The following is a 24,134-nucleotide window of genomic DNA, read 5'->3' as shown; positions in this document are numbered from 1 at the left end:
TCCACAGGAAGCATCCCTTGGGAAGGTAATTAAAGTCTGACGCCCAAGGCTGGTTTTTCTCAGAGAGAAGCAGTGGCACCACAAGGGAAGGCCAGGCTTGAGGCCATCAGTCTCTCAGTTGTCTAAATGTGAATTCTTAGACAAAGAGCAGAGGGAAGTATCAGGGCCCTGCTCTCTCCCCGCTACCTCCCTCTACCTCCTCCACGTGAACCCAGGTATGCATCCCCTCTGGGGCATTAGGAGATTGGTCTGAGAATCAGAACCCTGGCGAGTGGCAGCTCCCAGCAGGAGGCCCAGGAGAGCTGAGGCCCGGAGGCTCCCCAGCCAGGCGGCTGCTCTGGGTATCTGTGTGAAAGTAGAAGATTCTGGGTGTGGCTGACCTACTGAGAGCCCAGCAGAACCACTAAACATGTCTAGGGTTGTCTGGGAAAAGTGCAAGACTCAGGGTCTTTTCTACCTCTCTGAAGATGCTGGTGTCATCCACACCAGCATACACATGTGCTCGGGACTGGGAGTGAGTGGGGTGTGCTCCGCTACTCCCAGACTACAGGGTTGAAGGGCCGCCATCTTACCTCCCTCTCCAGACCCAGTCACGAGGCCCTTCCTTCGCCCCCTCCATCAGAATCTCTCCCCTACCCTGCCCAGTGTGTGGCACTGTAGGAACTGCCTCTCACCACCCCATCCTGAGTTTTCCAGCTCAGGTAGGCACAGGGTCAGGATACAGACCGAGGGGCTGGAGAAGATGGCTCAGCAGTTAAAGTGGGAAGACCAGAGTTCAGATCCCCAGAAACCACAAAAATGCCAGATGGGTATGGCAGCCCACCTGTAATTCCAGCTTCAGAGGGTGATGACAGAGGATCCTCTGGAACAAGCTGGTAAGACTAGCCTTATTGGTGCAGTCTGGGCTTGATCTGGAAACTGACTTAGGAATCACGGGAAAGAGCCATGTTGGATGACAGATGGCTCCCCACATCAGCCTCGGGCCTCCACATGCATACATACACTTGTGTGCACACGCATGCACACAAGCACACACAACCCTGTGCACACACATGCACACAAGTACACACCCCCTGTGCACACAACATTCGCTCAAGCACACACACACACACACACACACACCCTGTGCACATACATGCAGGCAAGCACATACACATACTTGCAAAGAATGCATACACAACACACATGCAGGAAAATGTAAAAAAAAAAAACCACCAAGCATAGTATTCTTGCATCTATAATACTATGTCAGCATAAGTATTTGACTCCATTTTTTAATTCTGGTTCTTTTTTTTTTTTTTTTTCAACAGGGTCACTATGTAGTCCCCCTGGCTGGGAACTTACAATTCTCTTGCCTTAGCTCCTCAAGTACTGGGATTAGAAGCAGTGTACCTCCATGTATAGTTTTTAAGTGTCAGTTTACCGATCCGTGAAGGGCCTAGGAGTCCCCACCTCGTGTATAGTGGAAAGCACGTAGATTTAAAAGGAAATCAACACCTACAGGTGCTCCACACACCTGTAGGAACTGGTGTCCTTCCTACAGGAAGGAAGAAAATGAGCATCCCATATGCAGCATGGCCACCCTGCTCACACAACGAGCCTAGCTTGGACAAGCTTCTTACGCTACCCTTGGTCGCATCCTGGGGACAGCTTTCCTTGGGGGGCTTTCCAAAGCTGTGCCACTTTTACTGGACTGAGTCTCAGCTCAGTGAGGGACAGGCGAGAGAAAGAGAGAGAGAGAGAGAGAGAGAGAGAGAGAGAGAGAGAGAGAGAGAGAGAGAGCTCAGCCCTGGTTTCTATGGGGCCTGAACGCAGCTGCTTCAGCTGGCTGGGGTAGAAGGACAGACAGACAGGCCAGTACCACAGAGATAATTCACTTCCCTCAGGTTTCTCTAAATCCACCTTCTCAGGAAGAACACCCCACACTCCCTCAAACGTGCTGGGTGAAGCCATATGTCACACCTGTCACCCAGGACCTTGTAGAAACAGCCTGTGCCCTGCCTGCCTGGCCCTGGTGTCACTCCTGAAAGCATTTTTTGAAAGCCAGAGGCAGAGAGGGGAGGGAGGTGGCGTCTGAAAGTCAGTTTCTAGGAGTATGGGCTCCAAATCCATGCTGAGCAGTGCAAACTACCCCTCTCAAAAATAAAAAATAAAAACTACACCTTAGAGAACCCTATACTACCGCTCTCCTAAATCCAAATCTAAGTAGAGCCCCTCTGGCTCAAACAGCCCTGAGATTCTGCACAAACTGTAGGCAGTGTCCAGAGACACAGATTCGGGGACACTCAGTATAAACCCCCAATGCGCAAGAGCCCTGCTGATCTTTCCTAGAACTCCACCGCTATTCCTGAGCCCGATGGGGTTTTCAAAGGAGGATGACTGTACCTACTGAGGAGACCAGGGAATGAGCAGTGACCTGGGTGGTCAGGGCGGGGCCTGGAGGTATCCCTGTCTGCAAGTTTCCACAGTAAACATCTGACAGCCGTGCAAACCTCCGCTGTGGCAAGACCCATAGCGGGGAAGAAAGAGACCCAGTCACGAGGGTGCAGCTCAGACTCAGACCTCCGGGTTAGCCCTGTCTGGGCATCTCCCTCAGTGCAGGCACCGGGACAGTCCAGACAGAGCAGGCATTCAGGGGACAGCGGCTGAATGATGAGGGAATTTTTTTTAAAAAGAGGGGAGCAGAAAGCCTTTTATCTTGGGCTTTACAGACAGTCCTGAAAGCTGGGTGGTGGGAAGGCTGGCTTGGAGGGGCTTGGGAGGGTAAACGGGGTGGCGGGGAGACCACAGGAATCAACTCAGAGTCAGCATAACAGGTACACAAAGGACAGAGAAATCTGGGCCCAGCACCCATGGCTCTGAAGAAGGAGCCCTGACACATACGTATAATTTATAGGTGATCATTAATTGGACACTGCTGTGCATCCTTAGGAAGCCCTCCCTTCCCCTCATCTGTGCTCCACAGACACATCCAGCCACCGTTCTCGTGGGCCCTAAAATCACCAAACTGAGAAGAGCCTGCAAAGGTTTCCCTCTCCCTCCTCTTCAAGCTACGGAGCTCCATTTCTGTGTGCATTGTCTACAGGTCTCACCCAGAAACTCTCTGAAGGTTTCTCAGACCAAATGCCTCATCCCTCATAAAACCTACTATTCTCTGACTCCTGTGCTTAATTTGAGGTCCGCCAGCTTCCTGTGATCCCCATCTGATGGCTCGCTTCTCCTGTGCCCTCCCCACAGCAGGCACAGAACTGTCTTACTATCATGGACCCCCACAAGAGGGAAGACTTGAGGCAACCAAGCAGCACCACGGAGCCAGACTCCTGGGCCTCTGTCAGTGGACAGTGACACCGCCAGGTCAATAACCTGATGGGGAGGGGGCATAGGCAGTTGGACAGACGAGGGGGTTAAATTTGGGTCTTCTGAGAGAAAAGGTCCAGGATCCCCACTTACGGCGTTATGGAAATAACGGTTAGGGTAAGACAGGAAATCGAGGGGGAAATTCCATCTGATCAATATCTCAGGAATAGCGCTGGAGGTGAAATTGTGGAGGAGGGGGTACAAGGATACCCTGGACCCACACACAACCACTAAGCCTGACACAGGTTGCCACCCCCTGCTATACAGCAATGTAGCAGCCTCCCCTCAGGCTGCCCTGTGAAAGCCAGACTTCCTAGCACTGACCGTGAAAAATCTCAACCTTGTAGGAACCCTCTTGGTGGCTACATGTGTCTGGAATTCACGTGTTCCCGGGGTCCACGGGGACCTGGAAGCCATCTACAGCTCAGGAAACATCTTTGAAGTTCATTATTCTCAGCCATAAACAAGGCCGCAGCATCTACCTCACGGGGCCGTTTGAGGATGTCAGGCATGGAGCCTGGCGGAGACTGCATTTGACAAGGGTTCCGACTACTCGCAGAGCCATCCTTGGAGAAGATGGTATTTCACGCGCCTTCCCCTGACTGCCGGGCAAAGTGTGGAAAGAATACAAGACGCTGTCAGGAAGGAATGGAGAGAAAGTCGCGCTAGCTCTCCAAGCATCCGTCTCTCCACCTCACAACTGCTGCGAGGCGTGCTGCTTTGCTTCTCGTTCCTCACCTGCACACGAGCTGTGCGGTGTCACACGGGCCCAGAAGCGGCAGAGCTGGGTGAACACGGCCTACAAAATCTGAAACCACCAGCCAAACGTCCGGCTGTCCCCTTCTGCGTTGTTTCTCTCATGTATGTGTCCTAGCAATGGTGGTAGTAGAAGGGAAGCAAACAGGGTCTGGTAGCAGCAGGAGAGACCCAAGGAGCCCCAGGAGCTCCTCAGCAGGGGAGGAAAGGCAAGTGTGTGGCTGATGGGGACAGGTCATTGATGAGCTAGGCTGAGCAGTTCTAGTAACAAGGGCCACCAGGATCAGGCTGGGGACAGGGGGAGGCGGGAAGGAGGGTGAGGGAAGCGGGGAAGCAGATATTATGTTGACCACAGTCCGGAGACCTGGGAATAGAGGCTGGGCCATGACTGGTGTTATTCCTCTTGTTCCAGGACAGGGGTAGTGTGTGTGTGTGTGTTGGGGGGACTTAATGGCCAAGAAACCAGAGCGACGGGACACCTCTCCAGCCCCTATACCTTTCCCCCACCAGCAGCACAGGCAGCTTCACCTGCAATCCAGTTGAAGCGGGCATCAGAGGAACCCCGTGGTTACAATTACCTTAAAGGCACACCATGAAGCCTCCTTCCCCAGGCAGCCTGGGATGTAGCCCTGCTGGTAGAGTACTGGTCTGGCTTGCACCAAGACCTGGTCACTATTGCTATCTTCACAGAAACTGAGCGTGTTGGCTCATAGCCATAATTCTAGCATTAGGGAAGCTGAGACATGATCACAAGTTCAAGGCCAAGCTAAGCTAGCCCAGCAAGACCATCTCAAAACTCCAAGGGCTGAAAATGTGGTTCGGTGGGAGAAACACTTCTTCAGCACACACAAGGCTCTGAGTTCAAACCCGAGCACTGAAGAGAAGTAACGTTAGGATCGTAGATTCACGGGGATCTAATGTCCACCAGTGGCCTGGCCCACGCTTTCCCAGCTGGCTTCTCCTTGACAAACATCTGTTCTGTGGCTTCAGCTTTGAGTTGGCTTTGTAGATACCTTGGTTTCTGAAGGATCTGGGCTGGAGAGATGGCTCAGTGGTTAAGAGCACTGACTGCTCTTCCAGAGGTCCTGAGTTCAAATCCCAGCAACCACATGGTGGCTCACAACCGTCTGTAATGGGATCTGATGCCCTCTTCTGGTGTGTCTGAAGACAAGAGACACTGTGCTCGCATACATAAATAAATAAATATTTTTAAAAGGTTTGTAGACTTCATATTTTTCTCTTGAAAGGCTTTCCAGATGGTTCCCAGACACTATGAAACTCACCTTAGAGGTCCGAGCACACATCAGCTAGGAGGTGTCTGCTGGTGTTCAAAGGTAGCCTCTCCCCAGACAGTGTGTACCAGGTGGAAGCCCGAGGCCTGAGAGGCCACCAAAGGTCTTCTCCATTTGGAAGAAGATGCCCAACATGGCTCCAAACCTGCGATGTCTCACCTCATGCCACGCAATCTTCTGCTGACAGAGAAACTTCCTTTCCAAACAGGCTCCAGTTCCTAGCTGTGACCTCCTAACCACTTCTTCAACCCTGCTTTAACGCTGCATGTCCAGTGAGCTCCCAGTGTCTGCCCACTGTACCTCAGGAGTACTATCAGCTCCTCTCCCAACTGGCAGGTCAGCACTAGAGAGTTGCCTCCCCTGACTGTCCAGCTAGACTCCTTACCAGACTCTGTGTGCGTGCGTGCGTGTGTACGTGCGTGCATGTGTGTGTGTGCATGTCCATGTGCATATGTGCACGTCTATGCACGTAGAGGCCAGAAGATAACCTTGCATGCCACTCCTCAGGAGCCGTCAGGCCCAGGTTCGTAAGCTAACATGCCTATTTTCCATACAGACAGAAGCAAGCAGTGAGCGCCTGCTCATTATACACATAGACAAGTGTCGCTCTCTCTGCTTCTCACACGCAGTATCCTTCCCTGGCACCGTGGCTACTCCAGGACATCATTGGGCAGTGGGAAGGATGGCTGGGAACACAGCCTGTCCGATATCTTCAAATCAGGCATCCTGCCCATTGTCTCAAAGACAACGTACTGGAGCGTTCGGGCACTGCTCAGGGATCATGGATTGTTCCTAGGTACACGTCCATCTTTATGGCTTGGGGTGGGGGCTGGGGTGGCATCCGGTGATACCCAGTTCATACGGGTGGTGGCTCAAATCAAAGGATAAAGGGGCGGCCCGTGGTCGGGGGTTCATTTCGCACTGAGGCCCAGCAGCGTGCCAAGGGCTGTCTCTCAAAAGGAGAGTAGTTATTTGGGGAGAGCAGCTGGGCCTTGCTCCAAAATCCCAAGCACTTGTGCTGTGATTCACTTTGGGGGCTGCCAAAGGCTCTGAATAGCAGCATCCTTATCTACCACAGCACCTCGAGGATCACTTAGTCCCTGGATCATGCAGCCCAAACATAAAAAGCGGTCTGCATGGGGCCTGGATCTGTTGCAGAACCTTCTCCCTGTCCAGGTCCCACTCAAAACCAGCAGCATTCGGAGTCCCTCAGGAGATGAGGCCGGTAACACGCCCAAGTCTGGAATGTATTATCTTCAGACTCCGAAAAGGGCTGCTAGCGTACGTTTGCCTTCTTGGCTGTAAGCAGGGCAAGGCACAACCACTTAATCCTTTGCCGGAGAAGTGTGTTCCAGCCTGCCCCACACCACACATCTCATAAAAAACGTCATTGATGCAAAGGGTCCTAGATTTCAACGGGGGCCTTCTGTCCAGCTTCCGCCATGAAGGTCTTCCTAGTAAGTGCCTTTCAACCGCTCGCTCATTCAATCCAAGCAGCGTAACGTCTTAAACATCATTGGCACTTGTGACATATCGTAGAAGGTCACGGCAAGGGAGACCCTAGGGATGGAACTGTGCCATGGCCTAGGAGAGTGAATTACCCCTGAGGTGGGACCGTGCGCGTGTGTTACTGGCCTTGCCGGGTGAAAATCCGCTGCTGGCGGAAGGTCTTGTGGACAGACAGATCTGGAGAAAAGGGCATTTTCCAGATCCATGATCTCAGTAGCTGTATACCAGATGTGTGCATTTGCTCAAGTAAGAAAGTCACATCTGGTGCAGCAGCTGCAGCTAGAGTCACCACTTGCTCCATTTAAGGATAAGCAATGTCATTCTCTAAGACCCAGAGGCCTTTGGCATAGCCTACCTGTGCTTGTCGAGTTGAATGGGGGTGTGGGTGAGGAGACCACCACCCTTGGTGCCTCTCAAACCCTTGATAGGGCGCTCATCTCTGAAAGCCCTCTGAGAGATACATCAGTGCTCTCATCGATTTATCGTCTCTCTCCGGCTGAACACATTCCTAATGATTTCCATTCGACCCTGGTCTTGCTCACGGGTCAGAGAGTCAATGTGATGATTACGCTGGCTGCTATACTTTCTGTCCCCGTTATATTAAGATTAAGAAAAAAAAATAACCACAGATATGTTCAGGGACCCACTGCATCCTCTAAGTTGGGTCTAAGCTAAAACTCCATTGATCACGTGACCCCCACCAGCTCCTCTGGGAAGAGAGGACCACGAGAGCATTCCAGTGTCCTGGAATCGAGTCAACTCACGGACAACAATCCACTAGGCCCCCGGGTTCTCTGATTACTTCCTGTCCCCTAGTGTACAGCCGTCCCGGTCAAAGACCTTAAGGCCTTTCGGGGAGGCCTAGCCGAAAGATTAACAGTGTCCACTTTCTTCCTGAGTGACTCGGGTGAACTCAGGTAGGCCCAGCCTCCTTGTTGCTGGGCTCAGGTGGGACGAGTTGAGAGCCCATGCCTCTGTTTCTGTGATCTGAGTTACACTTGGGTTCGCTCACCCCGGAGGCCTTTTGCTTGGACAGTCAAGAACGCAGCAGGCTTCCTCTCATCTGCTTTGCTCCTAGGAACATGGTGATTAACTCGCCGGCCCCATAGGTCTGCACGAGCCAGACGGCTGTGATTACGGCTTCGCTCGACCGCCCATTATGGTAATTACTAATTACACCCACCTTGCCCTTGGAGGTTGAGAGCCACCTCTCAGCCTCCTTCTCCCCCACGTCCGATTACTCCTACCCACTCGAGGGTTCTCAGGGATGGGGTTCCACAGAAGGTCAGAGAAGAGCAAGCCGCACTTCAGAGTGGGTCTCCCAAATCTATTTCCCAGAGTACTGGTGGGTGGGAAGGAAGTTCGCCCTCTGGGCCCTCCCAGGATGGGCGGTGAGGTCTGAGGTGGGAGTGATCCGCCCCTCTGGAAGCCCAATCTTTCCAGCTGCTGCTGACCCTTCCTCCACTGACCCCAGAGGCTTGGCAACTCCAGTGGACACAGTGTGCCAGCTTTTCGTGTTTCAGAGGGGGCCAACCAACCTGTTAGTGTCCCCCATAACTCCTGACACTGCAACACTAAACAAAGAATCTCAACCTCGACAGTCAGCAGACCCATGTCCCCTGCCACCATGACCCCATACCCACAGAATCTACCCCATGGGCTTGTGGATTCCTCCCAGGGAATTAGGAGACACGTACGTTCCTTTGGAAGGCAGCTCCCCGTGCACGGGTAAGACGACACAAAGGGAGGTGACCCAAAGGGAGAGAGCCCTTGTACCTTAAGGGTGGGATGACAAGTAGGGGAAGCAGATGCTCACCGAACAGGGGCGCTATGATGTTTAATCTTCCTTGATGGGATTTGCAATCACCTCAGAGACACTCTTAGTGCGTCTGTCTGTGAGGCCGTTTCAAGAGGAGGGGAAGACCTGCCTTGATTCTAAGTGGCACTGTCCAGGATGGGCTGACTGAACGGGATAAGGAGGACTGAGTACAAGCACTTTAATGTCGCTGTTTTCTGACTGTGGACACCATGACACCAGGCACCTTCAGCCTCTATTCTCACATCTTCCCCAAGATGATGGAACAGCCTTTTCTTTAAGTTGTTCTTTGTTGCATTTTCAAAATATATATAACAAAATCAGATATTTTGTTATAGCAATAAGAAAGGCCACTTACACGGGTGTAACGTTAACAGTCAAGGTGGCCCCCAAAACAACTGGCAGCATCACAGCCGCATAGCTAACCTGGCAAGCAGGGGTCACTGTGAGAGGCAGAGTGGAGACCTTGTCACAGGCGGGGCCCTCCAACCCTGAGATGCCAAAGTCCCCCTCAGCTGTCCTTCTCTGAGTGTGGAGGCTACATCCCAACACCCACACCCCCTTCAGTTCAGAGCACGCAGAAGTTGGGGCAAAGCGGGGGCTTCCAGACCCTTCCAGACACAGCCAGCACAGCAAGTTGAATAGTTAAAGTTTGGGTTGAGGTCTAATCCAGAATTTGTTGACAAATCATCTCTTGTTCCTAACACCCAGGCCTGCCGTGACCCCCTGCACAAGCATTGCACAAGGTCTGGGCCTCCACAGCAGGCAGAGCAGGGCTGTGCCTTGGCGGCTTCTCTTGCCCAACTCTTCAGGGAGGCCAAGAGGCCCTAAACCGATGTGGTTTGCCTCATGACCCTCAGACTCATTGTTTTTAATATTAGGCAACCGACAGAACTTTTACAATGCTAAATAAACCAGGCGCTACCCAGGAGCTCTGAAGAGCGGCCCAAGGCTGGAGCCCCTGACGGGCTGCTGGCGGCATGGTCAAGGTCTTCATTCACCGTAGCATCATCCTCAGCTTCAAAGTCAGGAAGTGAAGACACACAAGATGGCACACATACCTCACCCTCATACGGAGGGAGTCACGGGGTCTGATTTTAACCCGATTCTCCCCTTAAATACATCTTACAAGGTACGGTAGGTAACTCGACAACCTATTTCTGCTTCTGAACATTGCAACTTGTGTATGTGCAGGTACGTTCTCATGTATGTGCACATGTTCACCCTCAAAATTTGTGAAGGAATGTGAAGACTCATTCATCATATGATCCTTTCCACAAGCAGATGATTGAATTTTTTTTTTGCAGCAGCAGCAACAGAAAATTCATTTATAAAGCTAACAGGGGCTATCAAGATGGTTAAGCAGACAAAGTGCCACAAACTGGTACACATGCACACACGCACGCGCGCACACACACACACACACACACACACCACACATGCACACACACACCACACATGCACACACACGCACACACACACGCACACGCACGCACACACGCACACACGCATACACGCATGCACACACGCACGCACACGCACACGCTATGGCACATGTGCACCCCTCCTCACACACACACATCATACACACGCAATAATAAATATTTTAACAAACAACACAGAAGGGACAGGCAAGGCCGAAGAGAGGCACACTGTGATGGTGATGGTGACTGGGTTGGAGTTTTGACTCCGCCCTTCAATGGCAAACAGACCTTGGTTAAGTAACCTGCTGCGGCAGAGGGGGATGGGAGCTCTAGAGCGCCCAGTCTAAGCGCCTGGGAAGTGTAGACAACCCGATGTGTCAAGGAGCCTGGCACCAGTCCTAGCTGTTGCCCAGTGGGGGTGTGATGAGGACTCATGGCAGAGTCCGATGGCGAGGATACCATCTGCAGAAGGGTGGGCACGGCACTGAGAGCCCCGGGGGACGGGCAGCCTTTTGCTCTAGCTCTCACTGATTTGGCTTTCGGTGAAGGCAGGGACCACAAACTGGCGCCGTGACCCAGGGAGGCACACCTGCCATGCGCCGTACACCGTGACAAAAAAGACGAATCAACTCACGGATATTAGCCACACCCTATTTCTGAAAGGGACTGGTGCGAACTCCCTAGATTAAACTCACAGCATGGTGAGACGCGCAAAGACCTAGATAAAGCGGAGACAGATGCGTCTGCCTTCCAGCTTCATCCACCCCGGAGAGGGTAGCAGGCTCAAGAAGGAAGCGTCTGCATCCCCATCAACAGCAGCAGTGCCCCTGGGAGCAAGGAGAAATTGAACGTCTATGCTGATTCCACGGGGGCCTGTTTTATGCAGCAGCCATGAGGAACCCATTGAAGGGTGTGTCCACCCTTGCTGGCACAGCCTCACACTGGCAAAGCCTAATTTACCCCTAAGTGACCTCATCCAGGGCCCCAGGCAAGACCAGGCCTTCCTAAGACTCTGACAGTTATGGCTTCTCCCCAGGTTTTGGTCTGGCTGATTTGAGTGGGATACAGGCCAAGCAAGAAAAGGACTTGTAAAGTTTCCGGATTCAGAAACTCCACATCTCCCAATCTAGAGAACGTCTGAGATCTACTGGAAGACGTGCTCCCTGCAATAAGAGGAGAAGGAGAAATGTTTCAGATGATCTAATCCAGCCCGGTCACTTTGCAGATACTTGGCCTATGACCTCAGGGCTAGGGACAGTGACCAACAGCCAGGATTTAAGTCTTGGTGCATAACCCTGGCTATGCACTTCAGCTAAATCTCCCAACCTCTCTGGGCCTCCACTGGGAAAGGGTTGGTCTAGCTAGATAGTCTCTAAATGATGTAGTGCTTCTCTGACTGCACGATCCCTCTGTCTGTACCACTAATGTTAGTGTAGTGCTTTCTGCCTCCCAGAGATGCAAGTTAGGAAGGCGTGGGGCAAAAAGGAAAAGCAATCCCACTCTCTCCTAGAGGCTAACAATTAGGAAGAAAGTCAACTCCCTCGAGGTCATCCTACCTCAGTGTGTGTGTGTGTGTGTGTGTGTGTGTGTGTGTGTGTGTGTGTGTGTCTGCCCGATCCTGAGCCTTCTTCAAGGACACCAAATCTTCGTCATGGGGGATAAACACCTGTTAAAACTCAGCTCATGAGCAGTTTCTGATGTTACTAAGTAGAGGGTTTAATTAAATATTACTCACTCAGGAAGCAGCCTCTGCCAGCTCACCACCACTGCACAGTTTGCTTTCAGAGAAAAAGAGGAGCCTGAGCCTTGCTCAGCTGGCAGAAGCTTCTCTGAAAAGGTGCCGGCCAACACTCCAGCAACTCCACTTACCAGAACCAACCAAGCGAGGGGAGTCATACTCCACAACCCTCCGGAGCCAATGGCCACCCCACTGCTGGGTTATCCTGGATGGCAGTGGACACACACACACACAGAAACACACACACACACACACACAGAAACACACACACACAGATGTGTACAGACACATGTTTGTGCCACAGAAATATGTTCACAGACAGGCAAGAACACTTAGGAAACACACGCATTCACAACGATACACCGTCACTCCCAGAAACACTCGAGGACACATTCTCATTCGCAAAAGCACACCACAATTTCCTGGCTGGCGAGCATCTTTAGAGGCACCATTTGTGAACATTCAGTCTTTGCCATGGCACATCCTTAAACTTGGAAATTAACGAGTCCTTGCACACTCCTCAGGCGCGGGACAACCCAGCCCGCTGCTCCACCAGCCGATTCAGGCTGCTCTTGTTTCTCTGTTTCCATCGATTTCCTGACATAACCTCGGTTGCCCGGGAGAAGCATCGGCGGCTCCGGGGTGGCTGGCGCCTCGCACAGTGTCACCAGGCGGTCTCCCAGAGAGAGGCGCTACCGGGCCGGATCGGAAAGGGGGGATCAGGAAGGAGGACTAGGACAGTTGTGACCACTGCAGATCAGAGCTCGTACTGGCGGGAAAAGCGAAACTAACTTAACTCAGCAGGGTCGCGATGCACGGTGCAGAAAGGATCCCCTCGACTTTGGCGATGGGAGTCCGCCTCAGCAACCAGAACCCTAAGGCGCCCCGGGACTATGGCGCACCCCAGGCCTCTTTCTCGGTCTGCAGCCTAGGCTCATCCTAGTGCGCGACAGTCCCCGCTCCACTGAGGCCCCCGCCCAATGCCGCCCCCGCAGGTGGGACCCCAGAGCCTCCAGGAGCCGCCCCTCCGCAGCAGACGCGGCTGTGCACTGGGCGGCGCCCGGCCCCTCTCCGGGGACCCAAGATCGATCACGGCTTCACGGCGGGTGCCCACCCTTTGCCCACTCTCTGCCCCGCGCCTGCCCTCTCAGTTCCCACTGCGTGGTGGTTCCCGTGTCTCCCTCTTCCCCGGACCCCAGAGCCCGAACGCGCGCCCACCCAACGGGTCATCGGTGTCCCGAGCCGCCTACCGCGCACAGAGAGGCCGCAGCTCCGGGAGCTCAGGAGGCTCGCGGTGCCCAGGGCCGCGCCCGCTGCAGAGAGCGAAGTCGCTTCCTCTCCGCGGCCCCGGCGCCAGCGCCTGGAGCAGGTTCCTGCGGCAAGCGCGCGGGCCGCTCCAGCGCGACTCGTGCGCTGAGAAGAAAAAGCCACCGACCGCTCTAAAGTGGGGGGGCGGAGAAAAAGAGGGACGCGCCGTGGGCAGGGTTTGTATGCCCCGCCCCGCCTTCATCTGCCCTGCCACGCCCCAGGTCACGCCCTTTATCCCGGCCCTCACTCCTGCCCGTTGCTCCGCAGGTCCCTCCCCGTCCCCTTTCCCGCCTAGCCCCGCCCCACGCCCCTCCCCTTACCCCGCCCCGCCCCTCTACTTTCTGGCCCAGTGTTGGGTTTCCCAGGGCTGAACGCTGCGGGGCGCCCGAGAGCGCAGAGCGTGCGAGGATCAAAGGCATCCCGGATTGCGGCTTTGCGAGCTCTGTAGCCCCCAGTACCACCTTCTTGTGGACCTGGTGTAGGCTCAGCCATACATCTTTCTGCCCTGGCCTCTGCAGCACGAGTTTTGATCCCTCTGGAGGAGTTTTGGGAAAAGGCTGGGCCTAAGGCCGATATCATAGTAACGGAAAACCTGCGAGGGGCTGCGGTGGTGCCCAGTCCTGTATTGAGAAGTTGAGGTTCATTCATTAGGGAAAAGAATGTTTGTCATGGGGAGGTTATAGCAATAATCACAGGAGCAAGATCTTGACTAACTCGTTTGAAACTCCGAGTTAAGGTTCTGTCATACGGCCTTGCAAAGGAAAGCAATCCTGCTGCTCTATACTGTTTCCGCACTTATGGGGAGAGGCAGGCAACTCAGGACTTCAAGACCCGGAGGTCTTGGTCGCATAGGCATCCACAGTACCTAGACACCGAGCTTAGGATGGCATGAGTGACAGTGCCCTGTTAGAGGCTTTGAAAGGGATTTTTCCTTCCCCCTCACTACAGAACAGGGGCTGAGGGGGATTTTACGTTCCCATCTTAACGATATCCCCCTAAGATCTCCCCACTCCTCACCCATTGGTGGTGAGGGATGCTGGAGACATTGCTATCAATACTGTGGCCGCTGACGTTATGTAATCATTCACTGTAAAGACTCGAAGGGCCGGAGCCTACTGTGTAGATTCCAGTCACCTCACTGAGTTGCCAGTTTTGTTTGAAAACACAGATGTTTCGGGACTGCCATGGACAAGGTGGACCTGGGTGGGGAAAATGGCCTCTCCAGTGGACCCTATCAGTCAGGCAGCCTTGCCGGTGACTCTGGGGTGACTCCCGCCTGTTGGACTCTTCAAAGTCTGAAAACTTGTAGGGTTCCCTGTGAGCACAGCAGCCATATAGCTTGGAAGGAGAGAGCCGTGCTCCATATGTTGAGCCAGAAGTGTGCGTCCCTTATCGGGTACGGTCACCTCACAAGGCAGGTACTGTGGTCATACACCAGGGCTACATCCTCTCAGCTTATTCAAAAAGTACTCTTCTAAGGCTTATCTTTTGCCTGGGGGAGAGCTTCAGGGACAGACCGGATAAGTTTCAAATGATTAGAGTGTCAGCAGTTGCTCTGGGTCCTTAGCTGTCTGAGAAAGACAGCTCTCAAAAGGCTTGACTACTTCTCCATCAGCACCGATCCCGAACTCTCGAGTTCTGATCCTGTTGGGTAACTTGATATCAATGGTCTGAATAGCTAGGCTTACCAGACAGTCGTCTCTGTCACCCCGGGATACTGGGAAGGTGGGCTGGTATCACACAGTTAGTCATACTGCAGTGACCTCCGTGAATCAGAGCACTGCGAACGAGTCTGAAAGGGGCGTGATCCTATTGTTTATTGAAAAGTCATGAGCTTGCAATAGTGTTACAGCAGCTGATAAATATGATCGAAAGGTCAGCTGGTGATTGCTTAAGACTGAGTCAAATCTGTGAGCCCCAGTGGGGGAGGAGGCTCAGGACGCCCAGTTCCGCTCACTCTGTAACCGAGACCCCACTCCCACATCTTGTACATCATGGGTTCTGCTGATAGGGTTTGCTTACTTCTCTAACCTTCGGAAAAATGATAAGGATGGATCGTTAGGGAACGAGTCTTCACAGAATTGCTTTTTCTGACGTTGGTTTGAGATCTGGGTAGAGATACCTTGGACAGTTGGGGCCCACAGGAAAGAATACTGCCACTCTTTAAAGGGTACACGGTCCCTGTCTTCCCTGAGGCCCCTTGGAATAAGACCAGCGTAGTGCAAACCCCAACACCGCTGTTCACACGATGTGTGTCCTTGACCAAGACACTTAACCTACAGAGATTCAGTTTGAAGTTGATTTTGTGTGCATGGCTGTGTGTGTAAACGTGAACGTGGGCACAAGCGTAGCGCCGCGTGCCTGTGGAGGTCAGGACAGCCTCGGGCACTGGTCCTCACCTTCCACTTATTTAAGACCAGGCTTTCTTGCTCACTGCTACATACACCAGGCTAGCTGGTCTGGGCATGTTATCGTACTCAGAGGTTACAACTTGTGTTCCAGTTCAGGTCTGGCCACCCGTCCTCAATAAAGCCAGTTAATGGAGCCAAATTAAAAGTGGAAAGCAGGGGGAAAAAAAGATATATTTGGTGTGGTCACACCGGGAAGAAGGGCGGAGAGATCTCGTAAACCCCACAAGTTCATCCGTGCAGTCGTGAAGGGAGGTAGAGGCCATGCCCACCTAAGCAGTTACGGTCAAAACATGGTTGTCCTGTCATTGTCTGGGCCTCATTCGCATCCCGTAGGGAGGTCTGAGTTCTTAGAACTGTGTGAAATCTTTCTGGGAGACAAGTTCCCCCTCTGGCCGGAGCCCTTTCTTCTGCCAACATGAGATTCCTGGGGAAATTCCCATTTCTTTGGGGTCCATTGTTTCGATAGTCTGACAGTCAGAATGAGAGATACAAGTGTCTCTCTGGAATATTTTCGTTTCTGCCAGGCCCATTACAGGAGCTTCTGGGGATTCTCCAGCCCACACCTCCCTCCCCCACGATCTGAGAAGTATGAATATTTAAGTGAGATTATAGATGATCACTGCCACAGCGTCCTTAATACGGGTGTTTGGAATTTTAATTCAGACCTTCACGGTTGTGGGGTGCACTTTACCCAGCCCAAAAGATTCGGTTTTGTTATCCATAGAACTGCTCTGTGTTCCCCAGGGCTTGGAGAGGCATGTTCGTATATACGTATGTTCGATCATTTAACAAACATGAAGTAAAAAGGTTTTGAGGAGTTTAAAGAGTCCCAAGGATTTGTGAGACCAATCCATGACACAAAAGTGTTGCGAGTGCTACCAAGACAGAGAGAACAAACACTGACTGGGGTATATTAGTACATGCAGACCATCCCTGCTGAGGACAGAGCTCGCTCACAAAGTAAAACTAGGCTCTATTCGTCCTGTGTGGGTGTGCTGGTGCGGGATCACGTTGTTGAACAGTGACACCTGCTGGCAAGACATGAGATTGCAGTATAGCAATACCAAACATTCAGAGAAAAGGTTCAGTAACTGTATCGGGCTTTAAGTGGTACCCAGGCTTGAAAGGAGCTCTTAAGGCTCTCTGAGAAGACGTTAACAGAGAGATGGTCATTCCGTGGCATGAAGCTCAGTTGTTAGACTAACATAGACCTGGTCTTGCTGGCATGTATCTGTAAACCTGGCACTTAGGAGGTAGAGGCAGGAAGATCTGAAGTTCAAGGTTAAAATCCTTTACACACTGAGTTCAAGACCAGCTTGGGCTACATGAGATCCCCAGAGATGTGGATAAAGGGAGAGGGTGGAATCTTGCAATGTGTTTTTTGTTTGTTTTTCAGGGTGTAGTTGTTTTTATTTTATATCAATGAGTGTTTTGCCTACATGTACACGAGCATGCTGTGTGAGTGCCTGGTACTGGTAGAGGCCAGAAGAAGGTGCCAGATCCCCTGGAACTGGGAGTTATAAACATTCATAACTGTCGTGTGGGTCCTGAGAGTTGAACCCAGAGCCTCCGAGAGAGCAGCCAGTGCTCTTAGGCACAAAGCCACCTCTCTAGCGCCCCCTGCAATATTTTCTGATCCTTTTCGAGTAAAATAATAGCCAATAATAGCTGGGATGCTGTTGCCCCTGTCAGCTTGCCACTAGTAATTTTTGCCCATCTTTCAGGGCGTTTTCCCCATGGGACATCTTTACCAGAACAGTAAATCTTTATTTAAACACTATAAGCAAATGCTTCCTAAGAGTATTTCTTCCTTTGGTCTCTCAGGTTTGTTTTTTTTTTTTTTTAAAGTTAAAATTTGAGGATCTTAATGAACATAAATTGAGCTCTTCTCTTTTTTCCTTCTCTATGATATTTTTTTTCCTTTTTCCTTTTTTCTTTCGGAGCTGGGGACTGAACCCAGGGCCTTGCGCTTGCTAGGCAAGCGCTCTACCACTGAGCTAAATCCCCAACCCCCTCTATGATATTTTTAACCCACTGAGTTGAGTTGGTGCCTCCTGCTACAGTGTGGACTGATCACGTTGGTTGGCTTACTCTTATACAGGGCGGGCTCGTGCAGGAACCACAGCCGCAGGAAGGTCATGGGCAGGGCAGCCATGCATGTCCACAAGACAGCATCCGACAGCTCTCCTCCCCACTTAAACCTTTCTGTTCCCTCTTGAGGAAGGCCATAAGCCTTGGGCAACGTGCATAAATGTGCATTGGGGGAGAGCTAGTATAGACGTTCCGAGGATGTCCAATAAGCCTTGGCCAGCTTGCATTCGGGGAGGGGCTAGTATAGATGTCCTGAGGGTGTCCAATAGGATGTGGGCAGCGTGTATTGGGGGGAGGGGCAAATACCTACGTTCCATTAGGGCTAGCACTCAACAGTCACTTTTTTTTTTTTTTTTTTTTTTTTTTCGGGGCTGGGGACCAACCCAGGACCTTGCCCCAACCCTCAACAGTCACTTTTTCTGGCACCTTAGCCCATTCTGAGTCTCTTCAGTAACTGCCGCCCGTGCTGCCCATATTGAAAGAAGATCTCTGGCCACGGCTGAGAGCAGACTGTTGTGGGTATAAGCGTAAATAGTTCGAAGGCAGTCTGACAACGTGGCCACTTAGTAAAACAACGGGAGCATCCTCTCTCCCTACCCCAGGGCTCACGACCTCCCAAGCCATGGACTTTTAAGCAGCTGGTTACCCTCATAATCTCTGTGCCTCTGTTCAGCAACAAGCATATCTTACCTGGCGGGTCAGTATTGTAGCATTCAGGATCCAGCACACTGGTAAGACTATTGCTTCTTTTCCCCTCGGCGCCTACATAGAACCTTCTGTGCTGTTCTACACACTGGCGAGTGGTAAGCAAAATGGACCAAGCTCCTGGCTTTAGAGAATCTCCATGTAAACGGAAAAGGCTGGAATGGGATCGTTCGGGGCTGAGAGGAGATGGATCATTGGGTAGTGATACGAATGTGACCGAGATAGCTAGCACTCCTGTAACCCCAGTGCTGGAGAAGCAGGGACAGTCCAGCCTATTACTGAGCTCCAGGTACAGCGAGAGGGCGTGTCTCAAAGTATAAGTTAGAGAGTGATTTTAGATGATACACGATATTGAGTTTTGACCAACACACACACACACACACACACACACACACAGAGTAAAATAAACCTTTATAAAAGTTAAGTGATTTTTTAAAAGACTCACTTCAGGTATCTTTGTACGATCATCTATTTTTCTTTTACTCAGAGAAGCTTGGAGAGAGAACACTCTGGTCCAGAACTTAAGGCCACTCTGTTGTCTCCCGTAGCGAGAATTTTGTTTTCTTTGGGGAAAAAAATCAGAAATATGGGGATATGCTTTTGTTTCAGCATCAGGTGTAGGGGATGGGGCTGCTTCAGACTGTCCACATCAGCTGACACGATTTGCCTCGTGCTCTAGCAGAGGTGTGACTTTGCCAGCTGCAGATGGTCTCTGTGGTCATGTGACCTTTGGAATTCTGGGAACTTTTCAGAAGATATATAAATGTTGGGACCCAGAGAAGCAGGATGGGTTGTTTGTTGTTGGTCAAGGTTTGTTAAGTAGTCATTTGAAAAACGGAGGAGGAGGAGAGTAGGAGGGGGGAAGAGGGGAAGGGGGAGAGGAAGAGGAAGAGGAGGAAAAAAGAAGAAAAGAAGAAGAAGAAGAAGAAGAAAGGAGAGGGAGAGGAAGAAGAGGGAGGAAGAAGAGGAGGAAGAGGAAGAAAAGAAGGGGAGAAGAAGAGGAAGAGGATGAGGAGGAGGAGAAAAAGAAGAAGAGAAGAAGAGAAGAGGAGGAGGAGAAGAGAGAGGAGGAGGAGGAGGAGGAAGAGGAGGAGGAGGAGGAGGAGGAGGAGGAGGAGGAGGAGGAGGAGGAGAAGAAGAAGAAGAAGAAGAGGAAGAAGAAGAAGAAGAAGAAGAAGAAGAAGAAGAAGAAGAAGAAGAAGAAGAAGAAGAAGAAGAAGAAGAAGAAGAAGAATTAGAAATCCTGACAGTGAAGATCAGACTTGCCCCCAAAGAACTCAATGTCCCTAATCAGCAGGAAGTAGTCTAACAGTAATATTGTCTCTTTCCCCTCTACACTTTTTCCCTCTCCTATCTAGTGTTAGAGGGTTGAAAGGGTAGACGAAAAGGGAGAAGAGTGGAGGGAAGAACCCATAAAGTAGCAAAAAACAAGCTACAGTCCCCAAATGTTAAGGCACCTCCAGCAGCTAGATACCCGTTTCTTCTCCAGTCTTCAGCTTGCTGTGTTTGGTAGACATCTCGATCACGAGTCCAGACCCACAGACCTGAACCTTCTGTTTCATCTTCACATCCATCAGGGCTCAGTTTCCCCATTCATTTAGCATAAGCATTTACCGGGCATGAGCCGTGTGCCCTGCTGCATGCTGGGAGCTTGTTGGTATTATTCCCACAAAGATGGCTGGAAGATGAAACTGAGTTAGCTCCTCCTGGCCTGCCTCACAGCACAAGCCTCAACCCCACACTACCTACCTGTCACCTTTGCTATGTCCTTCCTGTGTAATACACTATGGAAGTAAGAGTGTAACCTACCTGGTCCCTGTGCCTCAAACCCTGTGAATATTGTCGTGTTTAGTAACAAGATCTCAGGCTGGGGATTTAGCTAGGTTGGCAGACCACTTGCCCAGCATGCATGAAGCCCTGGGCTCAATCCCCAGCACGACATAAAACTTGGTTTGGTGGTATAATCCAAACACTTGGGGGGTAAAGGCAGGGGGGCCAGAAGCTCAAGGTCATTCTCAGCTACGTAGCAAGTTGGAGACCAACTTGGGAGACCAAGGGATGGGATGGGGATGGGGATCTTTGCAGATCTAAAATGACATCACACTGGCCTCAGGTGGGATTTGATCCAATGGTGAAGGAGCACTGAAGAGAAGGCCTGTCTGGATCCAGACCAACAGAACAGAAAACCCTGGAAAAAAGAGAGGCAGAGCCGGGTATGGTGGCACTCCCCTGAAACTCCAGCACACAGGGGGCTGAGGCGGGCGTGTGAGGCCAGCCTGAACTACACAGAGAGCCTGGTAAACAAGACCAAAGTAAACGAGAGGCAAAGAGGTGGGCTTAAGTGACCCACAAGCCAAAGAAAACCAAAACTGCCGATAGCCCTGAGGGTTGGACCCGGTAAGGAAGGGGGATTTCCTGTAGCCTGAGACACCTTCGTCTTGACTTTGGCCCTGACTGAAAACAAATATGTATTCCTCACCCCTCAGCTGCCTGGTACCTGGCTTTTCACCCTCTTCTGTTTGGGAACTCGGCCCTTCCGATCAGCATCCCACACAGCGAGATAAACGGTCTCTGCAAAGTAAATCCTCACTGTCCCACTCTGTCACCAAGACAGAACTAAGGGGTAGCCAGGAGGGCTCAGGACACACGTGGTGGAGGGAGAGAACAGATTCCCTCAGGGTCTCTCTCTCTCTCTCTCTCTCTCTCTCTCTCTCTCTCTCTCTCACACACACACACACACACACACACACACACACACACACACACACACACACACACACACATATATTTTTAAAACAGAGTCCCAAAGCCTGACCACATCTACAAGGCCCTCAACAGGCTGCCTTCTGCCGCTCTGCACCTGGCACCCTCTTCCCACCTCTCCTGGCTCCGCCAGTCTCCTCCCTCCATGCTTTACCTCCTCAACCCCCTGCTTCCTCCTCCATGACTGTGCCACAGGCCCCTCTCCAGAAGCTTCTCCCCCCACCCCACGCTCTGCTCTGCTCTGGCTCCCAGCTCCCATCTGCCCTTCTCGGCTTACCACCCCTGATTACACACTCTCCCACCTGGCCCTCCCTCACAGCCCCTGTGAGAGAGGCAATTCTCCTCCAATTGTCCGAATCTTTGGGCCATCCTAATCTCGCCAGACTTCTATTGTGTGAAGGGCTATGTTGCATTCCCACAGACGCCCAAGGCTCACCTGGATCCTTGACACATAGCAACGCAAAGCCGGTGACTTTAAAGAGCAATTATTTATCCCCACTCGCATTTGCTGCGTGGCTGGGGATGAGCTGGTTCTCCTGGCCTTGGGTTCCAGGGCCGTCTGAGCCTGAATCATAGATGAGCAACCCAGTGTATGCACCCCGGGACCCGAGCTGAGAGGGAGACAAACGCACCAGAAGGAGAACCCATAGCTTGTGTGCCCTTGAAGTCTCTGCTCCCCTCTCTTCAGGAGCAAAGGAAGTCACAAGGACAAGAGATGAAGAACTCATGGGCTACAGCTTCCCATCTCTCACCGGTACCTCAGGAGGTCAGATATCCCTGGTCACGGGTCCTGTAAGCACACCAGTATGCCCTGCCCCTTCCATTGTCACAGGTTCCTCCAATCCTGGACTCTCATCTGTGCAATGGGGATGCCCTGGGCTTTGAAATAGGGCCCATCTGGATATGTAATGTTCGGGGACGTTGGGCAAGTCAAACACCAGTCTACCCTGTGTCATCCCTCCAGCTCTCAGGAGTGCACGAACCCCTATCACAAGTCACCCCACCCCACCCCCTCCATCTCTGAGCCATGACAGCTCAGCGAGGGGGTAGGGGGGCCCAGTCTGGCTGAAGTCCCAGGCGCCCACCCGGAACCCAGAGGTGGAGGCCTGGCGTGGATGGAGCTGAGGGACCTTTCTATTTAAAGGGAAAACACAAGGCAATATTTTTAGGTGCCAACTACGTGGTATGCTGTGTGGCTTAGCGGTGGCTGACCCATCTGCAGCATGGACTGTACAGAGGAGGGAGGAGGAAGAAGAGGCGAGCCGGCACCTTCTGTCCCTGAATGGCTCAGGAGAGACTCTGACATCTGGTTTTAAGATGTCATCTGTTATTTTTTCCTATTTAACTGGTGGGTTTGCCTGGAGCCCTAGGAAAAAACTCTCAGGAAATTGGTGGCAATCTGAACCTAGCTCCTCTGGACTCTGGGTCCCTGACACTAGACCACCCAGGATCTGGAATGTACCAGGAGTGGGCTGAGCCTTTTCCGGGAGCTGCTTCAGGGAGCCGCTCTCTGCAGCTGGTGCCTGGGGCCAGGGCCGGCTCCAGGATGTTAGCCTATGCTCCCCAGGTCTGGGTTCCACAGGGCTCCTGCTCTGGGCCGGGGCCAATGGCACAAAGGGGAAACAGCTCTTCTGCCTAGCTAGGCAAGGATATGAGAGCTACATTTAAGGCTGGCGATAGGCTGGGCCTCCTTTAATAGATCTGGTGGAGGAGGTGGTCTGTGCCATTGTGGCCAGCCTGGGTCTTAAACCGCTCCCACAAGCCAGCTCTGCTGTGAGAGTGCTCCCCGAAGGCGCTGCCGGGCCTTTCAGAGGGCTTCAGTCCCAGCCAGGCACGGTGGTTCACACCCCGAATCCCAACACCTGGAGAGGAGATAGGAGAATCAGGAGTTCAGTGCCAGCTTCACAGCAGGTTTGAGGCCAGCCTGGACTACATGAGACCCCATCTCAAAAAACCAAAGACAGAAGAGAGCCAGCCAGATGGAAAAAAAAAAAAACAAAACACTGCAGATCTGAGTTCAGTGCCCAGAAACCACAGTGGGGACAGAGCTCCCGATAGCTGTCCTCTGACCAAGGTAGGCATGCTGTGACATGCTTGTTCACAAACGGGGGTGGGGGTGGGAGGAAGAATGGATAACGTATTAAAAGGAGAATAAGTGGGTGCCTCAGTCTTTCTGAGTAGGTCCTACTGAATCCGAGAATGCCTGGTTGGTAGACCATGGCTAGACCATGGCAACTGCCAAGGCTGGAAAGGCTGCCTCAGCTGCTGCAGCTTGCCGGGGCGAGAGGGGGGCGAGGCCAGGCCCTGGGGATGACTGACCCGTGCAGCTGTCTCCCGTCTGACTGGCCCCCAGCTGGGGTTGGTGTTTCTTGAGGAGCTCCCTCTACCTGACTGCACACAGCTGTGGCTCCCTAGTATTCAGGGCTGTGGTTGCCTGGGACCTCGCCTGTCTCCTGCAGACTGGGAATCCCGGGCCTGTTCTCTGTCTTGCTATGCACTTTGAGTACCAAGCACAGTGCCTGGCACACAGTATGTGTGGGGCAGTGTGAGGTAGCCTGGTCCTCGGTTGAGCAAAAGACTCTGAAGCCCCGGGAGCAGACGAAGCTCCTGCTGTCCCTTCAGGGTCCCAGGGGACCAGGCAACCCCTCATTGCCCCACACCTGTGGGACCGCACAAAATCACCTTGTGGCATTTACTAATCTCTTTATCTGTGGCCCTGACTCAGGGGAAGTCTTTCCTAATTCTTACTGTCCCCATCAGAAGTGCCCAGAGCCCTCCTGTGCCCCATCCTAAATTCTCCTGGCTTCTATATGAAGTCCTAGCTTTATGCTTCCTTTCTGGAAAGCAGACTTAACTATCCCAGTTCACAGAGGAGGAAACCAAAGTTCATAATGGTGACATGATGGACACCCCCACACCCCCACACACACACCCCTGTGGCATTCACTGAGAGCCGGGATTTGA

General features: G+C 52.2%; 1 protein-coding gene across 1 annotated transcript in view; it reads right to left on the bottom strand.

Annotated features, from left to right (window-relative positions):
- Window positions 1–13,310, bottom strand: part of Spsb1 (splA/ryanodine receptor domain and SOCS box containing 1) — a 58,230-nt gene extending 44,920 nt beyond the window's left edge. Inside the window, exon 1 of the mRNA XM_032894311.1 lies at window positions 13,143–13,310. The gene's annotated coding sequence lies outside the window, so the exon portion shown is untranslated. The remainder of the gene's footprint in view (window positions 1–13,142) is intronic.
- Between the last annotated feature and the right edge of the window lie 10,824 nt (window positions 13,311–24,134).

This window comes from Rattus rattus, chromosome 1, assembly GCF_011064425.1.
Source record: "Rattus rattus isolate New Zealand chromosome 1, Rrattus_CSIRO_v1, whole genome shotgun sequence".
NCBI lineage: Eukaryota > Metazoa > Chordata > Mammalia > Rodentia > Muridae > Rattus > Rattus rattus.
This window is presented reverse-complemented; position numbering and strand designations above follow the sequence as displayed.